The sequence below is a fragment of the Lepeophtheirus salmonis genome, chromosome 4, assembly GCF_016086655.4.
Source record: "Lepeophtheirus salmonis chromosome 4, UVic_Lsal_1.4, whole genome shotgun sequence".
In the NCBI taxonomy this organism is placed as follows: domain Eukaryota; kingdom Metazoa; phylum Arthropoda; class Copepoda; order Siphonostomatoida; family Caligidae; genus Lepeophtheirus; species Lepeophtheirus salmonis.
Genome location: NC_052134.2, coordinates 39,142,496 through 39,169,200, shown reverse-complemented (window position 1 = coordinate 39,169,200; position 26,705 = coordinate 39,142,496).

Below are 26,705 nucleotides of genomic sequence, written 5' to 3'. Positions count from 1 at the left end.
GATACAAGACGTACGGAAGATATTTTCTTTTCTTTTTGAGCTGACATCTCTAAATGTTTATTGTAAGGCCTATCTCTTAGCGGCCCAACCGTTATTATTTACCCATTTTAACATACAAAGTATTGAAATCCATGGCAAGATCCTGGGTGAATTAGGAAACCAGTTTATTAAATAATAATTTAAACCCAAACTTCATGCTAGGATTTCCAGCTTAAATTGAGGGTGAGCTCAAGGTGTCATCGCAAGCTACTGTAGACCCTCTGGGTGTACTCGGCGCTCCTGGATGTCCAGGCCTTGTTGATGGATGACTTCAGGACGCCGGTGCTTTTGTTATCTTCTACAGGCCTTGAACTCCACTTGAGCCTAGATGAAATATTCTACGGGGATGAGGTCAGGTCTCTGTGGTATTATTTTTTTAGAGCATCCACAAAGAATTAATATTATCAATGAAGAAGGATGTTTGGTGGTGGAGATATATCGGTGCTCCTTTTCTACATCCACAAATGTCACTATTCAATCATGTTGCTGTTTAAAATAGGGTCAACAGGATTGGTCTTCTCATCAGAAAATACTTTTCTGTACTGTTCTGTCAACAAAGGCCACCGAATACGCTGCAAAGACATACATCCTGCCTTTTTTAGAGCCCTGATGGGACTTTGTTACCTTCCTAGCTATGTCAGAAATAAAGTAACTTGGTTTTTTCTAGAAGGCCGACTTTAGCCAGTTGACAAACACAGAGGGTTTGTGCCTTCTCCTGGAGAGTGTCTAAGGTCCTCCCCTACTTTCAACCGTATAGATACATTGAAAATCGTCTTCTTCAAGACCCCAATCTGCTCTCAGATGGCCTTTTGGAACAATCCTGCACTTTGGAGCGTTGTGATCTAAATCTTCTTCTTGTACTGTATACAACTAGCGACTAGAACAATGTTTTACTTAGCAATCAACTGTTGACTCGGTATATTTGAACCAACAAGGAGACATTTGATTATAATAAGAGCCTCTTTAGATTTATAATTCTATGAGATCATTAAGTTCTTCTTGAGTGTCAGTGTTATTGTTATCGAACTCTTTTAGTATTACCAGTCTATCCTTGGTTATTCTTCTTTTATCTGCAATGTCGCAATTTAAACGTTTTTATTTATTTACATTATCTGAAACTCCCCCAAATACCGAAAAAATCCTGTCCTCTTGTCAAAATTCTATGGTGACTGCATTTTGATACAGTCTAATGTTCACATACTCACGAATATGTATGCATACTATTGAAATAATCTTGATTTTTTTTGTGATTGACGTATATATATATATAAAGGCAGGCAATGAATTGATTGTATTTGTTACTACTGTTTTTGTTTTTTGCAATTGTTTTCTCGGCTGTCTTATGTCTTTGATTGTCATTACGCTCGTCTCCTTTTGAAAAAATGATAATAAAACAGAAAACTAGAAGAAAGAGGCATTTATTGAAGCAGAAAATTGAAAATTCATTTATACATAACATAAACATCCATATAATAGAGATATAAAGGTATACTTGTAACTGTATGTCTCTGCTATGTTTAGATAGAAAACAGCATTTCTAAGATATATTTAGTAGGGCTTCTAATTTCCTGGAAAATTAATTTTGAATATCACCCCTAGAAATATTTTTTTTAAATAATGGGGATCTTTGAAAATATCGGGATCTTTTAGGCAAAGAATAAATATTGTCAAATTTAGGTATTTATTTCTATATTTTAAGAGGAAATAATTAATTTAAAGATCTTCTAACCTAAGTGAAAGAAGAGACAACCCGGTGGACATCATAATAGAACAACAAAAACAGAAAATTATGTTCATTTATTTACATACTCTCATTTAGAAAAAGTTACAACAATTGATGTTACTTGTTCTACTTCTTTTGTAGAATGCAAGGACGTTCCAACTGTTTCCCCGATCATATCCCATCACTAACATTGATACGAGTCAAAAAATGAAGAATGCGTACTAAAACAGGTTAAAACATATAAGAATTCAAGATGATAATTTTTTATGTATATTGATACGTAAATCATCTATTTCCTTAAAAATTCTTTAGTTCTACTCGTATATTTATATTTAATTATCATGTTTTTCATTCTATTATTACATTATAAAAAAAGTATTTTTGCCTACAAGCTGAAACTCACAATTATTATTTTCTTTAAGGCAAAGAACAGTAAAATGAGCATTAAAGCCTTCAATTACAATAGTTTTGTTCTTAAAATCCTTATTTAAAAATCAAGTTTGTGCAGTTTCGTTATTGTTAAGAAAAAAATCACCAATCAAAAAAAAATAATTATATTGAATTTAATTAATACAAAATGCGTCTTATCATAATAAAATCCTATATAATCACAATTGAAAGTATATTTTCCATACCTTCTTCAATTACTAAATACACTATCCAACAAATCACACTTTTTTAATGCACAAGAACAGCATTTGCTCAACTTAGTACATTTTGATCCCTTGATTCCAAATATGGCCTTATTTTTTCAATCATAGCCTCGTAGTATAGCTAAAAATAAAAGAAAAAGCTTTATAATACAAACTCAAAACATTAACTATCAAATAAAAATTATTTGGATTGAGTTTTGGGTGTAACTTTCAATTTTATTTTAAAATAATTAAGAAATATTAGGTTTTGCTACCAAAATATTACAAAATTAAACATAATTAAGTCAGTTATTTGAGTAATTGTATTAGACAATTAATATTTTAAATGCATGGAGATTAACTCAAATTTAAATATATTTAACATGTTATAAGTTTGATTTGTTTTATCATAGATTAAGTCATATAAACGATTATTTTTATTTGTAAACTTTAGATCTTTTCACACAATTTTGTTTTTTGCTTAAGTTTTAAATATTCTATTTAAAATTAAATAAAAAAATCAATCAAAGTCGATTTTTTTTAAAGTTAGAATATTTTTTCTATAATATACAATAAATCAAAAAATATTACCTTCCAAATATGTTCTGTTATTTTACTTTATTTCTTTATTATTAGACACATTTTGTAGGAACTATATTCAAGATAGCATTATAAATAACTTATATTTAGAATGCAGAATTTTTTTTATAAATTGTTATCACTATTAATTTTCATCCAACATATATATTTAGTTATTTAACGTCAAAATATGGTTTTGAATCTTAACTATACTAAAAAAATGTGATTTAAAAAAACCTTTAAAGGCCAAACCTATTACAGTTGAAAGTTTTATAGCTTCTATTCGTGTTCAACAGGTTAAATAACAATAATCAATGTGGTTTTTGTCGAGTGAGTACCCGATTTTGATGCAAATCGTTATCACTGACCGTATGGGTGTTATTTTTCTGAGCCTTTGATTCTAATTTTTTTAATTTCTTAAACTTATCATACTTGCTAAAAAATAGAATATGAAATCGCCATAGCTCATGGACAAGGAAGTTATTTTCTTGCATTTAATGTGTGTACGTTCGCGTCCGGGTGATTCCTAGAGAAACAAATATACTTTATGTAATATATATGGATTTCATCAAAAGATTCCTAGGTTAGATGGAGTAAATGTAATACTATAATGTTTACTTATACTCAATCAGTGCTAATTTTTGCTGAATTATACAAATACATAGGGTAGGGCAGCAAAACAGGGAGTCTTAACTAAAGTTTATTTTCTTATTACTATGAAAAGTTTTAGTTATTATTTTTTGATATTCAGTTTCCACTGTCCTTTTTACGTAAAAGTATACTAATCATTTAGTCATTTCATAATCATGAGCGAGCAACAATCAAAAAGGCAGTGCATCTCAGATCTCCTAGATGCTAGAGTCGATAAATTGTTCTAAAAGACTGGTTTTTAATTTGGCCAAGATGGAAAAATGAAGAAGACCTCTACAGGATGTTAGAAAGTGAAGGGCATAATTTAACAATGTATACAAAGTTCTTGTTAATTTTAGCGAAGAATATAAAGGCAGCTCCCACCAAGTCAACCAATTACATCACCAGCAAGTTATCTGTGGCTCCTAGGACCATCTGGATGTCTATAAAACATAACTCAGGATTAATTTATTTCAATATGCTCCCACACCACCTTCTGACAGCGGGCATGAAAGCCAGGAGGCTGTAGAGGTGCAAGAAAATATTCACATGGATCCGGCAAATAGGTCAATTGTAAAAAAATTATCATACAAGATTGTCAGAGTTTATCAATTCTATAACCACAGGAAGGCCCACTGGCTTGCGAAAACAAAAGAAAAGGTGCAAAAGGCTTACCCAACTAAATATACGGGCTAAACAGTGGTTCTAGGGGTTATGACCTCTGACGGAAATAAGATGCCTCTGTTCTTTTTTCAAGGCTGGACAGAGGATCGTGCAGGAGATCTCTAGGAAGTACTTAAGTACACCATCCTGTCATGGCTCAAGACCAACTACTCGGAGGGTAACTAAGTTTGGAGTCAGAAATGTGCTCCCCTCTTACAGTTCTGCCCAGTGCCAAAACTTCTGTGCAGATAACATGCCTCGATTCTGATCCAAAGTTATATGCCCCTCTTCCACGAAACCATCACACAAAAATGTGGCCTCACTGAAATCCTCTATAGTATCTACATGGGACAACTTGTCAGATGAGTTTGTCATCAACTCCTACATGGCCTTCAGGTGATTGATAATGAAAGTGGCCATATAGAGTGAAAAAAGTAATGTAAAAAACTTGTCTACATATTTTAATATCTTAATTTTTTTGCCTATTATTGAAAATATAAAATTGTTAAAGTATTTCGAAATCCATTTCTCGAGTTCACGTTTTGCTACCCCACCTTGTATAATTAAATGAAACTTATGTAATGAAATAGATAAATTTATGTTAAACCTACTAGAAATCCCGGAAAAAGGGATGGCCAGAAAGAAAAACTCTAGTACAGAAAAATATATATTTTTAAAGAGACGATAATAATAAACTTATAATATATTGTGTATTTGTAAGGCGATACTTTCTTATTTTAAAATAAATAACTGCACTAATTATGCATACTCTCTCCCCCCTTCTTCTTTTCTATGTGTAATAGTTAGGGTAATTGAGCAACAAATCGAAACAAACTTGTATAATAAAGGGTACTCATTGTTTTTTGGAATAATTAAATTGATTTTTTTATTTTCAATGTGAAAGAAAAGTCTTATTTTACTTAACCTTAGAGACTGAAACATCCTTGTAATATCTTCTAAAAATCATACTTTTCATCCACGTCGTATATTTTTCATTTATTGAATCCAATTTCAGGAGTTAATTCTCGAGATTTCACATAATATTTTTTTTATGCTTTCTTAAAAGAGATATGGAAGTTGATTTATTCTGTATACAACATGTATTCTTGATATAATAATTTATTCATGTCCAAATAATCTGTCCTCTACAGTTCATAAAATTTAATATTGTTTTCTCCCAAAACTATTCATTAGATTAAGGTATTAAATTTAATGGTAAAAATGATAGACGGCCTAATATCAAAAAAAATTATGTTCGTATCGAACATTAAATGTCCCCGTATCCCTGATAGCATTTGTTTACTTTTGTAACATTTAATTTGTTTTGCTTGCCAACAAATTTATATCCTAAAGATACAATATTTAAAAAAAACCAATATTAGTATCATTTTTTAAATATCCAAATTGAATATTTATTTGTAGTTTTTCAGTACTTGGATATCTCTTGCTGATTTTCCAAAAAAAAAAAATATATATATATATAAATCTATAGTTTAATTTTGAAATATGGATTCTTCAATTTCATCCTGATTTAGTAATGTTTTCAAGATGAACTTTTTTTTTTGGAAAAAGAGCGTATTTTATGGACGAAAAACTTTATTTGCCTTGGTATTGAGTGAATCTTATCTCTCTGTCACACTCTTTTTTTAAGAAGTACTTAAATTATATAACATAAGCCATAAGTGATGCCTTTATCTAAGTGTAAGTTCTTTGTCTATTAAACATTTTCTGCCTACAAAAAATAAACATCGTTTAATTTTCAATTTCTCTTTTTTTCTCACTGCATCATATATAATATAGGTACAACTAACGAAATTAATATGAATTTTCTAAGATACCGATACGATTTAGGTATTGGATATTTCCCCCATCTAGTAAAAATGTATTACATTTACTTAGATATTTTATATTTTACAACAACTAAGTAAATACAGTATTATAATATATATTATTTTTGTTAAGGAAGTTAAAAAAGTTATGTATTAAAAAAAATAAACTACCACTTAATTTACATACAAAATTAAGAATAAAATTGTTTAGTTTTAGAATGGATGCATATATCCATTCCAATAAACAAAAAAATTAAAAAATACTGATAAACCTGTTAAATTCACCAAAGCGGTAAAAAATGTTGATCCATTTATATTTTATGTTTGAAACCGAAAACCCCAATTATTTTATCACATCTTTTAAGTGTATCAAACACTAATTTACAATAGTTTGTAGGTTGATCAATCTTTTTTTTTTATTGGATCTGATGGCAGAAACTTAATTTGTTATTGTTGTAATTTTTTATAGAATTAAGAGACAAATAACGCCTACTTTTAAAGCAATATTGCTATATTTAGGTAATTTATTAAGTATTTTATTGTTAAGCAAGTACCTGCATTCGTCAATAACTTTTTCTGTTTCTTTACATGTGGAATTATCATTGTGGAGGGATACATTTAATTTCCAATATATTTTAAGTTTCAGCTTGAAGAAATGAAAGTTTGTCATAATTGGTGAGTGTTCAGAGATGTAAGGTGGAAGAGCTATTAATTCCGTGAGGAACTTTGCAAAGTTTGAAGAGACAAGAATATAATCTGGTGAACTTCCCAATAGTTCGTCTTATTTATTTTCTTGTAATACGTCTTATATGGATAATTTCTTTTATCAGAAAGACCTGAGTCATCATTTCCTCCAGGTCGTGTTTATTTTAAAATTTTGTGAACCGTTTTAGTTTTAACGAGTTTCTTCCAATTGGTGGAGTCACATTTTGATCTCCTAAAATTAAGATGTTGTGCTGTTTTATTCCAGAGACTATATTAGAAAAGAAGTCAACCTTGTTCCTATTTGGGCCACTTATTGAAAAAATTCTAAAAACTTCACGTGAATGATCAATGTCTACTTTGATGAAATTTACCATTGCTATCTTACTCGATAAGCACTGGCAAAAAATATTTTTTCACTAAAAACTATATTCATATTAATGGTTAAAATTTTTATTAAATCAATGAATCATTTAAAAAAGCCACCGTCTACCCAGGAGTCTACAATAAAAAATATGTATAATATACTTTATATAATACTTTTGCATGTTCATATATTTTATTTCATTACTCTATCTGATCCAATTTGAAAAAGCTGAAATATGAAAAAATATGATATATCATGGAAGTCTACATACATGAACGTCTATCAACATCACTTTATATATATTTTTTCCCAACTTGAATTATATACTTTATACATTTACAATTCTTACTGCTAAATAATATTCATGAAGATACATTTTTCGTTGTAAAACCATGGAAAGAAACATATTAATCAATATCCTTGGTAAGTAAGGATTTTTTATTTAAAATTTGTAATTAAAATTTTTAAAGAAGACCAATCTTTCCTGAAGTATGTAGTTTGAACTTTAAAAATCTAAAACAGAATATATTGATAAGTTTTTTATCAAATAATAATTGACTTTTTCAAAAATATAAATATTTGAGTTTTCAAAAACTTTTAATAAATAGAACAAAATAGTTATTTCTTATTTAAAATGTGTCACAAAATACTTTACTATGATGATTACATTACCATTAACCTGTGCAGTGTACAATGTACAGACACGTGCAGATAAATTTGGATGGCTATATAAAGAACCTTTTGAAGTCCCTGTAGCGTTCAGGACAAAAAAAAAACAACCAACCACCGTGATAGCCATGAGTATCATTAGTGGTTAGAATCACGTCATGCAACTCTACTTCTTCAAGTCTTAGTAGAAGGTGGTGAACAAAGAATTCTACTTGGACGTGCTTAAGGACGCAATCAAGCTCTAACTGGACACGAGGTAGTAGGACTCCGCCACTCCATAAGGCTAAGATTGTGCAGGAATCGCTGAATGGCAATTGGGACGTCAATACCTGGCACTCCCACTCTTTTGATCTTAAACTTTGTGATTATTATCTGTTTGGAAAATTGCCTTTGCAAACTACCATAACTCTGTGGGAGCCCTGAAGTAGTCCATCAGGTCCGTAGCCAGCTCTTTAGACGCTTTAGAGGTCTCAAAGTCCGTTAAAGCTTTCATATCCCGAGTTGAGGCTGCCCTTGAAGCAAGCGAAGGAAATATAGAATTAAAAAATATTCAAATCGTCCTTTGCTCATTTAAAAAAAAATAAATGATTCTCCAGAAGCATGCATTACGTGTGTTTTTTGGTATACTGGTACTAACATTTAAGGTTAGAGGAACTGACACATTTAAAACGATACAATATTAAATTGGTATTGGATCCTCTATGAGCAGTGCCATAAATTAAATGATTTGGGACCAACAAAGACGAAACCAAAAAACCTAAAAATTTACTTTGGTTAATACAAATCCTGCGTTAAACTTTGTTGTTCAATGTCGTATGAACCAAGGCAGACCTGTATTCCAGTGCAGGAGAAAATATGGCTCGATTACTACATCCCTGAAAAGGGGTCTATCCCCCCCCATTATTTAAAGTGCAAGACCTCCTCCCTACGGCCCTGTAAGTGTATATGAATCGTATTTAAAATACACTTTTGTTTTATATTTATAATAAAAAGTATCATAATATTGATACCGTTTTTAGCACCAGAACTCATACAAAAATATTTGTATCATGAAAACTCTAGTACGTAACTATGTACGCATACTTGCAAGTCTATAAGTAAAAAAAGAGCACAAGTTTACAAAGGCCTCTATAATACATATAATATAAGGATGTAATATGATTCACACAGCATTTTAATACATGAAATATGATGATACTATATATTGTCATACAACGTAATATTCAGAGTATTTCTAGTCACTGCAGATATTCGTATGTATATTCAAATTGTACAAATACACGGGTTATAAAATAGAAAGTATTTTCTATAATATAAGATAAATTTATGCTCGATACAAAATGGTGATAATCTATAAATCAATATCCTGTTCGATAATAAAAAAGTATGCATAAAAATAAAGTGATGTGTAGGAAAGAGAAACGAGTATATGGTGTATCACAAAAAAGAGATATGTACCTTGGAATAGCTTATAATGTTTTAGACACTATGATGCTCTAAAATAAATAAATGCCATGCAAATTTTATTCCAAATATCTATCATAAGTAATGACAACAGCCACAAAAAATATTGTCAATCAAATTGATCGTTTCCTACACTTACAAAGATTGAATTTGCACTCTGTAATAGAATTTTGAACCATAGACGGTTGTTCTAAATAAATATAACTTATTTAGAAAGATGTTATTAGTAGACATACATTTTTATAGATATGGCGAAAGTGAGATTATTTGCTGTTTGGACTAAAATTTAAATTCTGCAGGAAAATTGAATTTTTTGGTAGATAAACTGAATAAATGTGGAGAGAAAATCCCGATGATGCGTGTATATTTCACGTCTAGCGGGAGTACTTGCCATTGCTTGGAGTTATTAACCGTCGACAAACAGACAAAACTTTGCTTTAACAATATAGGTAAATATGTGCTTTCCTGTTTTTGAGACATTGTTATTTTTTAGATCAAGTTTTAATTTATTTAGCGTACTCTCAAAAATGAGGCCTTCACAAAAATATAGACATCTGTACAAACTTTACTTTAAAAATGTAATTAAAACGTTATTACATATAGTTTCTGCAATTCGTATTTTTTTGTAAGCTTTCTAGAACTAGCCATAATATATCAATAATCTACCTTTTAAAATTTCAATATTTTTTTTATAAAAAGCTATACCCATGTAGTGAAACATAGATCACATGTTCAATATCTAGACAAATATTATTGCCTACTAAAATACTTTTGTTTTGAGCGCATTGAGGGTTGCAAGAACATTACACATGAATTAACTGGACACCCTTTTGTACCCATGTAATTAAATTAATAAGGTTAATTCTGAAAAATAATAATGAAATAAAATCTGTGGTACATAAAAAGGTATATCTTGACAAAATCAGTTTTGATGTAGCCAAGGAAATCTTCTAAGTCTAATCCAGTGTTTTATAACTTTCATTGGAGTTAGATATGTGCCATCGTTGAGTATTAAATGTTTGTTTAAACACAACGTACTAAAAAAGAACTATCAAACTAAGAAATTATAATGTTATTTTCTAGTTCATTGTCGTTAAGGGGATATATATATTACATATATTCGTAGTATATATAATTATCATTCTGAAGTTGGCAAATATTTTTGGACTTAAAAAAAATTCCTTAGACTAATGAAAATCCAAAGTCTTAGAATAGAGTATGGCATTTAAAAAATCATTTTTTTTGCTTCAATGTGTTAATCCAGTTTGTTAGGCATGACTTTTATATAAATAAATATTTTGTTTAAATAGGATTCTAATTTATTCTAAATATATGTATGTATATATATGTAAATTTGAATTAATATAATTCTTTCAATAGAATATTTAAAAGATTTTATTTAAGAAGAATTAATGTGCCAAAATTCATTACTAAAGTTTATTACACTTTCTCTCACAAATGGATATTACTTATAAAAAAACATAGCCCATAAAATAATTTAAGTAGATTATTTAATTAAAATTTAAGCAATTTATATGCCTAAAGTAAGTCATATTTGCTCTAAAAACTAAAAAAATAAAGGAATTATTCCTGAAAAGGTGAAAATTTGACAAATAGACTTGTTACAATAGGGCAAAAAACAATTTATAAATTTTTTGGATCTTTTGTCAAATATGTCATTTTTTATTTTGTCAATGACGGCAAAAGTAGCAAGTTCTTATACAATTGATTAATAACTCATAGTCATAAGCTATTTATCCTGTCAAATGAGGTTGACGTTCATAATTATTATATTATTTTTATTACTATGTCCATTTCAAATATAATAACCGATATATAATATAGCAAATTTGAATTATACTATTTACTCATGTCAGATTCGAGTGTTAGTCAAACTTGAAAAAAACTCGGAATTGATCAAACTTGACAATTTTGTACTCAAATCCAGCACTATTGTTTACTTCAGAGGTGAATTGGAATTTTATTTGTCATTTTTTAAATTTCGTTTGTTAGTTCATTAATTAGTAATTTAAGTAGTAAATTGACAAAGCAGTTCTGATACGTAATTGGTTACATAAAATTATGTTACTTTATTTAGGATTTTTCAGTAAATGACCGAGACGATTGGGATTTTTTTGCAAAAAATAATTTAAAAAAAACTAAAATTGGAAAAATTGGAAAAATACTGAAAAAAAGTACAATTATTCAAATTGTGAAATAAGCAAATCTTTAAACTTGCAATGATTTAAAAATAAATTCTTTAAAATTATATGGAAATTTATATATTTGAAATTAGACACACTAACTTAGCACATCCTTTCTTTAAAAGCATTAATCCAATAGTTTTTCGAGGTATGGCAATATTTCCATTAAGGGAAAAACAATTTTTCGAAGGATAAATCAACTTGTAATCTGTAATAAAGGGGGATAGATAATTTGATAAGATAATTAAATGGAGAAAAAACTTTTAATTAATTTATTTAAAAGTTAACTGGTTTTTACGTTTTCTCGTATTCAAATTGATCTTTTAAATAAGCAAAATTGAATCAATGAAATAGTTTTACTGTTGCTGGTAAAACTTTGTCAGATATGTCTGAAATGAAGTACCCTATACGTGAAATTATTACATATATATTTTTTCTCTATATGTATAAGTCATGTTTTTCATATATCAGGTGTGTCAACATAAAAACAATCTTGAACATAAATTAAGAAAAAGAGAAAAAGTCCAAAAAATATTTCCTTTATTGATACATACGGCCCAATATTTAATAGGTGTATTTGATTCAATTATAGACTTTGTATAATAAAGTTGTAGGATGCATGAAGATATTCTAGTATTTTGGCTATTTGATTAAAGATACTTTTATTGCCCTCAAAATGATCCCTTTTGAATAAAATCTATTAATCGCTCATTCTTTTAAAGTGACTCTATGCGTAATTTTCAACATACCCAAATTGTTAATAATAATAACTTATTGAGAAAAATTGACAATAATTTGTCAAAAAGTAGAAATTTAATCCATATTCAATTTAAAAAACATTCATTCTAGCTTTATGTCGTGTTGACAAAACGAATACGTTCAATATTTTTTGTGTGGTGTATTAGCGCAAAAAACTATCTTGAGTCAATTTGAAAAAACGAGAAATTCTCAATTTATTTTTACATCATAAACGCTGATATTTCATAATTATAATATTTTAGTCAATTTTAAAATAGTACTTAAATTTTTGGATGAGTTGAAATGCTCAACAATGTTTAAGTTGATTTTCAAGACTTTATTAGGTTTGAATATTATTTTATTCATAGTTATCTAAAGTTATGGCAGATAATTATTTTTGTAATCTTTAAGTGTAATTTAAGGTGTTTCCACGGAATAAAAAATATTTTAATATGAGAAATATAAGATTGTTAGTATAAGAAAAAAAATGTAATTCAAAACCAATTTTGTATCAATCATTCTTACTTGTATTGGTGATGTCGGATCATATATTATGTAGTCCGAAATGTTATTTAGTTTCAACTTTCTGCTTCATAGTAATATAAAACTAACTTTAATGGGGTATGAACGTTGTTTACTTATTAGTGGTTTGTTTGTATACCCGAGGATAGTAACACCACCTTGCTTTAATTATTATTGTTTATTTTGTAGTTTGTATACTTATTCATTTATCACGATTTCTAAGTATATCTGAGCCATCTTGCGGGAATTGATGTTCTTTTAGTTCGGTCCGATTAATTAATTTTGTTGAATTTTGATACTTTGATCAAATCAATTGTATGTTATTAAAGTGTTGCGTATAGTTTTATAAATTACTAATGCTATACCTAATAAACATGGAGAGAGTGAAAAGCTTTTTATAAAGACTTTGAAAAAGGGTTGATACAAGCCACTAAAGTTTAATCTAATTCATTATAAAAAAGCTTTTAAAAGTAATTCATACGTTGTCTGCGCATATTTTATTTATATTATCAGCTATGTGAACCAATCATCAAATAAGCAAACCCTCACAAATTATTACTTTTTCATATTATTTTTATCTTTATTTCCTCCTCATCCACGATTGTACATTCCTTCGGGCCATTTGAAACGCGTATACAAAACAGTTTCAGTTTCTTCATCTACTTAAAAGAAATAAGGTAAATATTTACAGTATTAGGACTATAATGAAACAAGTTTTAATTAGGAGCTGATGACGTCTCAAATGTAGTGATTCAGGCAGTAGCAAAAAAAAAAAAAAAATGAATAAACACTGGTCTAGTAAAACTAGCACTTTCTTTTGATTATATTTAATATTTGGGTTATTGTGATTTTGTTTCTATAGTTATTTGGTAGTGAGCGTGTCGCTTTGAATACTTAACCTGTTTTTAATCCAATAACAGATTGTTAATATTAGTTTAAATTACGTTTTGTAAGGGATGTATTTTCTTCCCCACCCTACAAGAAGAAGAAAAAATAATCTTTATTAGCTCTTTACTCCATTCATAAAGGAAATTTTACTTATTAGTACATTTATAATTTCAGTAATTTTAGCACGATTGATATTATACATATAACTATCGCTGTGTCGACAAATGAATAAAGATGACTCTTGTTGAGGGAAAAAAACTGTTCTAGTAGATAAACTTGTGCAAAAACTTATCATTAATAAAATATATGGACCAAATATTATACATTTATTTAGTTTGATCACCTTCTGCCAGCAATAGTTCACTCTTTAAGAAATCAAAACGACTCAATGGATTAACTCTATCTGCAAGAAATATGGCAGCCCCACGTTACTAACACTGCTCCTAAGGACACACAAAACACTAAAGTAGACTGATTACTTTTTTTATTATATCAGAGTCATCAACTCCAATTTAAGCTGTCCCACGATCATTCTGAAAATCTTTTCCTGGTCTAGTTCATCTCATCACTAAATAATTTTTTTATTTTTCCATTGAATTTTATTTTTGAACGATGTTTGACCATTTGTGACCCTGGTAAATTTTTTGTAATTTAAATAGATATTGTATATGTAGAAGTTCATATTTAAGCATTGGTGAGAGTTAAAAGGATCAAATTGATTTTCTTTTGGCTAGGGAAATGATAGGATTTCAAGATTTAGCCTGATTGATCAGTTTTAGGTCAGCAACAAATATGATCTTGGCTTATGGACTTTTCTAACACTCTTCAAGCTAATGTAGGTATAATAAACTTTGCTCTTGGAGTAACTACGCAAATTCATGATTGCACTAGAACAGAAACTAATTCAACAATTCTATCTCTTTTATTATATGTTTACCTTTTACCTGGTTGGGTACTCTATATAATTTACTTTATTTCGGATAAACATTTTAATTAGGTTTAAAATTGTCCGAATTTATGCAATTTATCTTCTATGAGTTCTAAAAAAATACATTATCATGTTTCTAATTTTAGTATCCTAGTATTTTTAAATAAATACATTTCTTTGAAATTTTTAATGTTTCCTATTAGTTACACTAGGAGGGTAAAGGATATTTTCATTTAAAAACTAATTTTCTAGACTTTTTGTTACATGAACCAAATACCATTGGACAAAAAAATGAATATTTATTATAAATATATATAATATAGACGACTGGGCAGTTCTAAACTTTTATTGAAATAACATTCTTATAGACAGGTTTATAATTTGAATCCAATCTTATTGAGAAGATCACTGGATCTATTAGAACTTTTTTTTTGATACCTAGAACAGTAAAGGGCTAAGTTAGATAAAATAATGTTATTATGTTTAGAGTTTTCCTATCGTAAGTGAAACTTTGTCAAATACCTTATAATTAGTAGCATATACGTGAATAATATTATCCTTCAATTGGGTTTGTTTACGAACGAACCATTCAGCACATCTACATTGTTATTCCTAATATGTCATTGATTATATGTTAATAACGTCAAAAATTGAGAGTGTTTAGAATATATCGAATTATGATAAATAACAGATTTTTTTTTTAAATTATTAATGCTCACCATAACGGTTGGTTGATATTTATAATTTTATTCTTCGAGATCGCAATCCAAGCTCATATATGCTTATAAACTACTTTTAAGCAGAAATATGATGATACTAATAGACAATTTCAAACTTTGCAATAGTAGATTATTATAGACGGGTTTGTTATTACGTTTAAAATGTTATTTGTTCCATCATTGAAATATCGATGTAAGTTTGAAGCAAGCCTATAAGAATCCTTTCCTATCCCCTGCAGAAAAAAGTTTTGCTTACAGAGTCTGTACTGCCTCAATAGTATAGTAACACACTCTGCCATTTCTCCGGAAAAGGAAATTGAGCAAATTTCCATATTATAAATGAATCTATTTTGTTCGCACAATATACGTAAAGACAACTGAAATGATAGAGACTTTTTCAACCTGGTGCCCACTTGGCTACAATATATGTGTGTAGCGATAGTAAAATTAGTTCCTTCATATTAAGTTTAAGCTTATTAAGAAAAGACGTATATCCCCATGATTGGTAATTCTAAGCTTGTTCATTCGATTGAAAAAAAGCAAAGCAATTACACTGGATGCCCGTTCTAACAATTATGATGTTGTAAAAGTAATAAAACATATTTTTACCTTATTTTATAATGATGGATAGATTATTGTTACCTGATACAGGGAGAGTCCTACCTTTCTTAATATATGTTTACTTATCAAAGCTGTCATTATTATTCTTTTATTCCTTTTTATCCTCACTACGCCATCAGAAAATCAATAGAGTCCAAAAGTATATTATTATAATCATAGATTAAAGAATACCTTTTGGGAAAGAATATCTTACCTTAGATGAGACTACGGGTAGATCTAGAAATTACGTATTTTTCCATGGACTCGGAGTATCAGAGCTTGTATTTGGAACCATAAAAGCCTGGAGCATGAGGACTCAGGACCAGAAACGCTCGGAGCTTGATGAATCTGATTTTACATGAATACTGAAAAGGGGGACTCGAATACAACTCGGAGTATTGTATTTGTACTCTATTCTTTAATTATATTTGTATTTAACTATTTAAAATGAGTAATCAATGGTTATTTATGGAATATGAAGAGGATCTAGATGAAAATATAAAATAATTAATTGGAATTATGAATATAGTTAAAAAAGAGTATAATATACAAAATATATCGTAATATTTGGTTTCTGATATTGGTTGTACTATGTAGGTTTTATTGATAATAACTTCGACGAAAATTTGTAGCGACCTCATTAATCAGTACACATCTAAGTTGTGCGTATAAGTTTCCCTATAGCAGAGCTTTTATATGCCATGAATGGATACATTATTGTTGTTGATTTATTGATTGCATAACTGTTTTCATCTATACCATTGATACTGAATTGAAGTGTTCGCCGTAGTAGTCAATTGTTTTCGAGCATCATAATTTAAAAAAAAAATCACTGGATCATTTGATCATTTTATTTGATCCGTTTTATCTTCAAATTTAAAAATTTACTAAGTCATTCATAAAAACTGAATAAGATAATGGATTATTAATATTGTTACCATTCTCCGCTAAAAAAATATCAGCCTTAATGGGTTAATAAATAATTAAAAATTCAATTCAAATTATAATTATTACTTGTTTTAATTAATTACGTTACGCTCATTGATTGGGATGTAAAATTGTAGTGTATATAAGTATTTATTTATAACCTACAAGATACAAGTGCTTTTATAGATTTCTTTTTGTATTTTAAAAATTCAAATGTTAGACAATTACAAGAAAGGAACATAGAATTGTTGTTTTGCAAAATTAAGTCGAATTTAAATTACTATTCTCGGTATAATGCTCTACAATTTCTATTATTTAAATATTTCAATCAATCCTCTGTAGAGTAAGCAAATTAGGGTTACTTATTATCAAAATATGCCACTAAAAATAATGTAGCTATAATAATTGGTACAGCTGAACATAATGGGAGGTGCCTTTATTATAAATGCAAGGAATATCAACAAACCTTGTTAGATTTGAATGGAATTAAAATGCAAAAAATCACAAATTTCTCCAAAATTGTTCAAATTCGTTAATTAAATTTGAGCCAAGTCATTTTGTTTTAAATTAATAGAATATATGTGCCTAGCATAGAGAGTATCTGTTATCTTATCCAAATTTTGTTTAACAAATTGTTAAGATATATTTAATATAGCTAATGGTTTTTGCTTTTAAGTATTATTAGTTATTACCGTTTTATCCTGGATCGTATGCTTTTGAATAAAAATAATCCGAAAAGTCTCCTAGATATCATTGTCTGAGACTCCATTCTCCCAAGATTATAATATATTATCTTTAGAGAGTTTTTTAAGAATAAAATAATGAAATTCCGGGCTAAAATGTATAAAAGAGATATGACCTCGCATTTGTAACAAATATTGAATTTAAAACGTTTACTTTTTTAAATCACATCATTTCAAAAATATATGTTATCTATCTTCAACTATCTTTTATTATCCTCTATTACAAGTGAAACTTACCTCGCTGAGTTCAATTAGTTGACATTATTAATGCTATCTTTTCATTGAATATTTAAATTTAATAATAGAGATAACAAACAAGTATGAATGCTGCCTTACGGAGAATTTGTAGGTTCAGAATGTGAACTCTCCTTCCCCTCTATATCTTACAGATGTACTTGAGTAGTATATACATATATCATGTTTTATTGCTTTAGTTTTTAAAATAAAAATTTACTGACCGGCTAAAGTCACATTATGACTGAAACATAGATTATGAAGTTAGAACTTATTTCATTTGAAACTTTGGGAATATCTGGAATAAATATTTTTATTCTTAATAATAATAGAATTCTACTTTTAGTGATGTTATACACTAATCTAGTTTTAATTAATTTTTATGTTTGCTGGTCAAAGATGATGGTTATTACTGATAATGATTCATAAGTTAGCAATAAATTTTCCACCATTACATCCAACTATCATATGAGTCACATGAGTTAACTAAACAGTTAGCATGTTAGTTTTAGATTTACAAAATTATATCTTGTGAAATATTAGAAAATATATGTAATATATTTCCTATTAAATTATTATCTTAATTTCCATATCTAGTTTTTAGTATGGCAAATAATTGAAGTTTAACCAATCTTTTTTTATGAAACTGTATTGACCTAGATTAAATACTTATTTATATCTCATTATATATATATTCTTGGATTATTAAAAAGTCACACATTAATTTAAAAACAAAACAAAAATACAAATAAATTAATGTTTGGTTTATTATTATTAACAACTTAATATCAAATTTTATATGATAAATAACATATATAGGTAATGAAAATTTCGTTTTGTTGTATCTCAACCCAAATAACATTAAAAGAAATTAATTGGACAATTTGTCGTACGCGTTCTCATTCCTTCATCAAAAATATCATATCCCAAATTGATACGATTTCCTTAAAATATTACCCTCACAATGGATTTAAGTAAATAAATAATTCATAATATCAAATAAATATTAATTTTCTGCGTTTTTTATTGTATAATGTTATTTTCCTTTTCATATTTGCTATTAAAAATAAAAAAATTGAAATTAGTTAATCCATTATGGGGTTAATGTCTTAATTAAAATCTTATGTATTGTTAAAAGAAAATTTAGGGGTAATTTTCCATGCATTAATAGTTTCAAATAGAACTAACTTATGCGCTATTTCAGTATTCTAAACAACCTCATATCATGCAATATCGTCTATCACAATAAGTAAGGGATGAAGAAAAAATGATAACAAATTTAAAAATGATGATTTAGAATATTTAGGTGAAGAGAAAAAAAACGAACACACTTATACGTTTATTCATCCCTCCGGGATAAATGCCATTTGTTGAAAATTCGAAATGTAGACGTAATTCCTAGAAATAATTTTCAAATGGCAAATTATTAAAAATTTCCTTCATAAGAAAAAAAACCAAATTTACATTAAATGTATATTAATTACATCCAGAGGTTATCAGTTGTATTTTGTACATATAAATCTTTTGCAGAATTTTTTTAAGATATTTTTCTACATTTTTTTATCTCCTTCCCAACTTTTTTTACTGTGCAATCACACACTTTGAATGAAAAATACATGTTCTTTCTTTTTTTTTTTTGGCATGAAATTTTAACAAATCAGTTGTATATTCCATTGAGAGTCCTTGTTCTGGACCAAAATGGGGCGATAAGCTACTTGTACAATCAAAATAGGATGCTGGGTCTGATAATATAAAACGGGCGGATTACAAATTTATAAAATTAAACAACTTAATGTTGAGTGATACCTTGTAGTAAATTAGCCGAATATGTTGATGGAGTATCTTCTCCCAAATAATTAGATGCTTAAGATAAAAATGATGAAGAATCTTTGGATAAAGTGGCGGATGTAGAAGAAGAAGTCAACGTAAGCAAGAAATCGTTATGTGAGGAAAATTAATACATATTTATTGTTTGTTAGGAAGTTCTTTATTCCTTTTAGAGGACAGAAATACTTGTCTAAAAATGTCTTCCAATTATACCACTGTATTTGTGGGCATCCACTCTTCTTTGAAGATATAACATTGAATTTAGTTGATTCTCTGACGACAACATCTATTAAATCTTCCACACATTCAATTTCGTGCTGATTTTAATAAGATTTGGAAATTACGCCAAAGCTACGGTCTGGCGAAAACTTTGAATGATTTCCAACATGAAAATATATAGAAGCTTTATTAAATGCACCAAAAATGGCCATGTGACAGATTTTTCATCATTTTTAGCGTATTCAAACTTTGAATTGTAATCTCTGCGTTCACTTTGGACATGGTGCATGTGCTCCTTTATACTGTCGTTAATATTTAATTTTTTTGCATTGATTCTCTGAATAATGAAAGCAATTCTTGAGAATGATCATAAGAAAATGGCATACATCGCTTCACCGTCCCATAATACCCGCAACGAGACATATAGTCTTCCAATAACGAATAACAGCGGATAAACTGCAATATGTATCGTATCCTTGATCCAAACGTGATTTGTTTCCAAAGAACTTGGGAAAATAATTGCTTTAAGATCATAATAAGATGCAATTTTTCCTGGTACAAAAATACTCTAATCGTTCATTAGGTTTCCAACAAATTTTTATTACTTTCTCTTATTTTATTAAGATTTCCATCATACGAATTGTTAGATGGATTTCCAGTTAACTTATGTTGCTTATGAGTGGACCCATTTTTCAAATAATGAGTGAAAAGTTCCTCAACTCTAGATTTTCCCATAGCAATGAGGAAAGAAAAAGCTGTCAGACAAACTCTCCGTCCACTAATTTGGAATTTGATCTTCTCATCTTCCCTATCAAGGGCACCAAAACGTACAAACACATAGGCTTCATGACTCAATGGAGAAATAGAAGACATTTCTTGGCATTGATCTCGCCGAAAAGAAACACATTCATAATCAAACCAATTAAAACAAGGAGTTTTGTATCCTAATGGATCCAATGACCCTAAAGGATAGGAACAACCATTTTCGAGATACTTTTTAATTCTACGCCCTTCTTCTACAACCACATCATGAAATATGAAAAGTTAGGATATCAGAGATATCGTTAATAGATGAAGAACAAATTGCTGAATTCATGACGAAAATATATTATTTATATCAATATAAATAATAAAAATGGCGTCTAAGGATTTAAAATATAACAATGCCGACAGTAACTTCATTTCAGATGAGCCTGTTAAGAACCTAATCTTGCAAACATAAATTTTTATTCGTCCTTATAATATAATTTCATGCAGTACCGTCTTAAGAGGCCATGGTGGCTCCTCTGAAGCATTATACTTACATTCAAATTAAACTACAGATTCTAAGTAACACTGTTTTCTTTTGCGGTTTTTAGAACTTCTGTCTAAAAGTGGTGAAATTTCATTTTACAAGATTAGTCTTTTCTTTTCTTATGAAACAAAAGTAGCAAGAGACATAAAAACCTCTTTTTCTCCTTCTCACATATTTTTTAGGAGTTTATTTCTTTTGATGGCCCCACAAATGTATTACTAAACAAGGACCACTTAAGCTTTAATAATGATCTTTTCAGCAGATATGGGGTCCATCATAGTTCCCAAGATATACATTTACTTTTAATGTATACTCACGAGGATTTAGACAACCTTCAAATCCTTATTCATTTGACTCTTAATTAATGTAACGCTTCCTCATAAGTAAAATTACTTGAGTGCGTAGTTATTACAACTCAGTAACATAGTAAGGACACCTTTTATGTCCTTGGTAACATAATTACCATATTTAGTTATAAATAATAATGATGACGTATCAGGCGTGGTTTTCATACAAGTTAGGGGTAAGGGAGTGTGTGTATTAATTTCAAAAAACATAATTAATCGTCAGTTGTTAAGAGGCAATGAAGCTCTTCGGATCTCTATCCTCTTGAGTAGAGGGTGAACAACTTTAGACTTTTTTTTCTTAACATACTGAAATTCAATTATAATTATTTTGAAACGACCTTCCCTTCTTTTACTTTTTGATTGAAGGAAGTGAGCTCTATAATTAATTTTTGGCTAGTTTTGTTTATTTTCCGAAGTTTTTTTTTTCTCTTTGCCCTTCCATTCCAGGATTTCGAACCGGAGAGTGAGATACCTTTTTAATAGCGATTCCGTAACAAATTTATAGAAGGTAAACCGTTGTATTTGGGGTTCACAACTTGATAAGTTCCCCTTGGTACGATAAAATTATTATTGGCATGCTACAATTCTCATGAATGTGATTTGAGTTTCAATCAAATAAAAGAAGAATAAAAATTTCAAATAAAACCAATTAGTTATAATAACAAATTTAAAATTTAACATCACTCATACCCAAAAATACACTTGGTATTCTTAAAACTGATAAATGTACATAATATATAGTACATTTGTAAATAGATTTTAGTGTTGATATGATCGAATTCCTTTTTGTTTCTAACTTAAGAGGAATTTAGAAATTCTATTATTTACATGAATTGTTCATTTTGATGCAAATTTAATTTTAAATTAACTAATATATGTTCTAAATTAGATTTATGTTTAGATTGTAACAAAGAATATACATGTTTCATGAAGTTTCCCTTTGATAATCATGTAACTTTTCTGTGTAGCAATGAATATTAAAGCTCTTCATCATTATTAATGCCAAGCTGTAGAAACAGTCTGGAACTGATGTAAAGTGCCTGGATCATATTTACTGCTGTGAGAACAGTATTAATTGATTTTTAAAGTCTACTACTACGATTTCTATGCAACAAGACGCTGCCTGTGGATTACACAAAGCACTGCAAGTACACCAAGAATGTAATCAACTGGGATATTTTTCTCGTTAAAAAAATTATCAATGATATCAAATACTCTCCTTTACTGTTAATTATAATATTTCTTACAAATATGATTTCTTGGACTAACTTTTCATCTTTGAAAAGTACATACATAAGGGAGAAGCACATATTCATTTCGAAGTAAAATATTTCATCTAACTGCAAGCTAAATTATGTTACTACAAGGATACAAGAAATTTTTCAAGCATTTTATCTATTCTTCCTTGAACTGAGTTATTACTGAGAGGTATAGACTTTAAAATTTGGTCTGGTGACTGATACATTACTGTGTACATAATCTTTCTTACTAACCAATTGTGTAAGCCTTACCAGATTTAGCAATGAGCAAGATATATTTTAAGAAGCAAACAAACTGTTATTAAGTTGTTATAAAGTGATTATAACCGTATTTACAATAGTTTTTTGTGCCTTGAACTTTTCTAAAAGCAGCAACAAATAGGTTTCACGACTCTCAATAACATTTGGTATAAATAGTTAAAGAAATAAAAGATTTATTAATTCAAAAAATATCTTAATATAGTTTTATAATTACTGAAGGTCCTTTGAGTACTTGTTTTAAGTTTTAAAGGCACTGAATTTGTATTTTAGTTTAGTTTTTAACAAAAGTATAAGCATTTATTATAAGTATTCAATTTTTATTTGAGAAAAATAGTATACTGAGTATAGGATAAAATATAATGGCACCTGTAATGAAGTACATTATTACAATCTCGATATAACGTTATTTTATATTATGAACAGGATGATATTAAACATTTTAATTGTTGCTACCTTGTAGGTGCATTTTATTAATTTTGTAGATTAATTTGTTTGTTCTATATAATAATATTTAATCACTGTTTTTTTGCCCTACCCTCCTCCAACGTCACCTTTTCGTATTAACGCCTCCTAGATCAAAGCAACGTGCCCACATTGGGAAAGGCATATCTAAGTGAGGAAGAGAGACGGTCAAATTTGATAGAAGAGCACTTTAAAAACAAGGAACTTAGGCAAGGAAATTGTTTGCGGGATTCCTCTTTGCAAACGAAAGTTTGTATGCATGTGATAAATTACCAAATACAAAATTTCTGTTAACTGGGATTTTTTTATATATATCAAAGAATGTTCAAATAAAGTAGGAATTGTACTATATACCTAACGACATTGTTCTTCTTGAGATATTCTCAGAAGCCTTGATTCTTCAGAGTGAGCCTAAAGGAAATAACTTAAGTACGAATAATTAGAAATAAAACCCAGTTACATCCTTATAAAAAACCCCATTAATTTAATTTTTGCATCTCTCACATAATAAAAAATAGTTGATTATTTTACTTAGCAAACTCTTGAGGTTTTGGTTGAAGTCCAATTTGAACGTTTGATGACACTGATCTACAACTTCAGTCTATTTTTTGTCCCTTGAAAATGTAACAATTCCATGGAGAGACACCCGGATACTTTTTATCTGTAGTTAATCAATAGTCAAAATACACTGGAATACAGATTTGACATTAACATAATAAAAATATATTACAATTATTGTCAAATTATAACAAATTACTAAATTAACCCCAAAAAATAGTAAATAAAATGCCTCATCAATTTATGATTTTGTTATTGTAAACTTCGATACTGGTCAAGAGTCATGAGAATGATAAACTATTGGCGCAATATGTATAACAATGAATGATAAGTTTAGTTTACTACACAAATATAGTTTATAAACTGAAGTAGTGTATAATCAATGTGAATAATGATACCTCGTTGAGGAATTTGAACATAGAATAAGGACGGAATAAGACGGGATAGTAAGATATAGTATTGACGGGACACACTTAACTCTTATATTGAAGCCTTTAATCATAATTCTCTATATCAAGGACTGTACCTACAAGGCGTGGTGCAAGAGCTTCATTCTTAATTTCCTTTCATTATAATATCCCTTGCAAAAAGATCTATGAATGATAATGGTTCTTTTCAATCTTTTAAATTAAGAAATTGCTTTACATAATTCTCTCTCTATCTTCCTTCTAATATATATATAAGTTTGTGATTTATTAAAGAACTTCATTTATCATTCTTGTACCGTTTCTCTATAATAACTTTGCAGGAATTTTTATCGCCCTGGAAATAGAAGAAAATAATATGTCAAGAAAAGCGTAGTAATAGATGATGCTTGAATATGTAAATTATAAAATGTTAGTTACTTTTTTATAGATTTAAGTTGACAAAATATACTGTTTTATTTCATTTATCTATTATTATTTTCTATTAACATGGATCATCTCTTGCATAATATTCCATATATATTATACAACGCATAGTCATGATCCCATAAGTATGTTTTACTCTTTTTATATGAATAAATAATATTAAACCTCATCGAGTCAACTCATACAATTAAACTAAGGAAACGCAACATCCTCTTATAAGAAATATACAAAGAAAGTACTTACGTTTCTCAATACTACCGGAATGAACATGGAAAAATTATAAATTTAGAAATGACATAGAATAACAATAATAATTCCATATATGGTGTATATATATATACAACCAAAGCCGAAAACAGAAACAATTTGTAGTTATAAATAATTCATTTTCTTCACAATCTAAAGGACATACTTGATTAAAGGTTCATCTAAGTTTCCCATTATTACATACAGGAATTACATATCTAATTATACCATGCTGTGATGGAGTTACTGAACTAACTCTACATATAGGTTAGTTGAGTCGTAATGCATTTTTAAATGTATTTACATTGTCAATAATTATAATTCTTAGAATGCCTCGTCAATTTATCATTCGTATGATATCCATTAAGAATATTCTCGAAGCTTTGATCTTCGACAAGCTCAGGATGAACTACTCTTGATATACCCACATGTAAAAATAAAGATCCAGCTCTTGTTGAAGTTTTCCTTCTAACCTGATTCGTTTCTGATATAAACTATACCTAGAAACTATAATCTTATAACCAAAAATGGTTCAATTCCAGGATTGATTCATTCTTCAAGAAGAACTGACATGATTTTTTGTTGAGGTTTTCTGTGAACCGTTTGCATACAAAACAGCACTACGTAATAATCTGTTATACAATGCAATAACCCTTAACGACCCAATAACTGTATTTGAGGGACTATAAGGTTTTGTTTAATCCAGCATGGAGATTTGACGATGATGTTGCATGATAAGCCTTGTCGCTAATAAGCAGTTAAGAATAATGCTAAAACAAAAAACACCATTGTCCTCTGGTGATACAATTAAATTCTATAAAAAATATATGAATCCGTTAGCCTCATTCTTCTTTTTTTATACGAGAAAGCCATCACAGCAGGATACTTTTCCAAATTCGCTTCAGAGGGATAAATTGACCTTATACATTAGCCAAATAAGGACTGTGGGAAGTTGAAAAATTACCGGCTGCTAACCATGCAAAACTGCATATACAAAATGTTTTCGTATGTGGGGGTTAACAGAATAGATAAAATAACAAATTGATATCTGCACCCTTCCATAAATGTACTCTTAAAGGATAAGCTTATGGGCAACTTACCGTTTTCAGTACACACTTTACTCGAATCAAAGAGAAACATTTTGGTAATGCCCATAGCCTTTCAATATACTTTCCCATGAATATATTACCAGTAGGCTATAACATAAAGGATAAGACGATTTTATTGTTTTAACATTAAAAAATATAAATTTATAAAATTCTTCAAAACATTCAGAAGGGTCATATAATTCCATGTTCCAAAACTATCCAAAGCAACTCAAAAAGTTTTTCATGGCGGCCTTCTTGTCATTATTAAATCAATTAGGAGGACCAAGAGTCTTCTTCATAATTTTTACTCTTTCTTGTCTGACGGTGACCCACGAAAAAAACAGAAATACTCAGCCCATTTTGGGATGTAATAAAAAAAGAATGACCGAAATTCCGAATCATAAAGGATATTAAGCTTCTTGAGGCCTGGGTTGGAGAGTCTGGATGCCAATACAAGGAAAATCAGATCGTAAAAAGGATGGAATATGCCTGT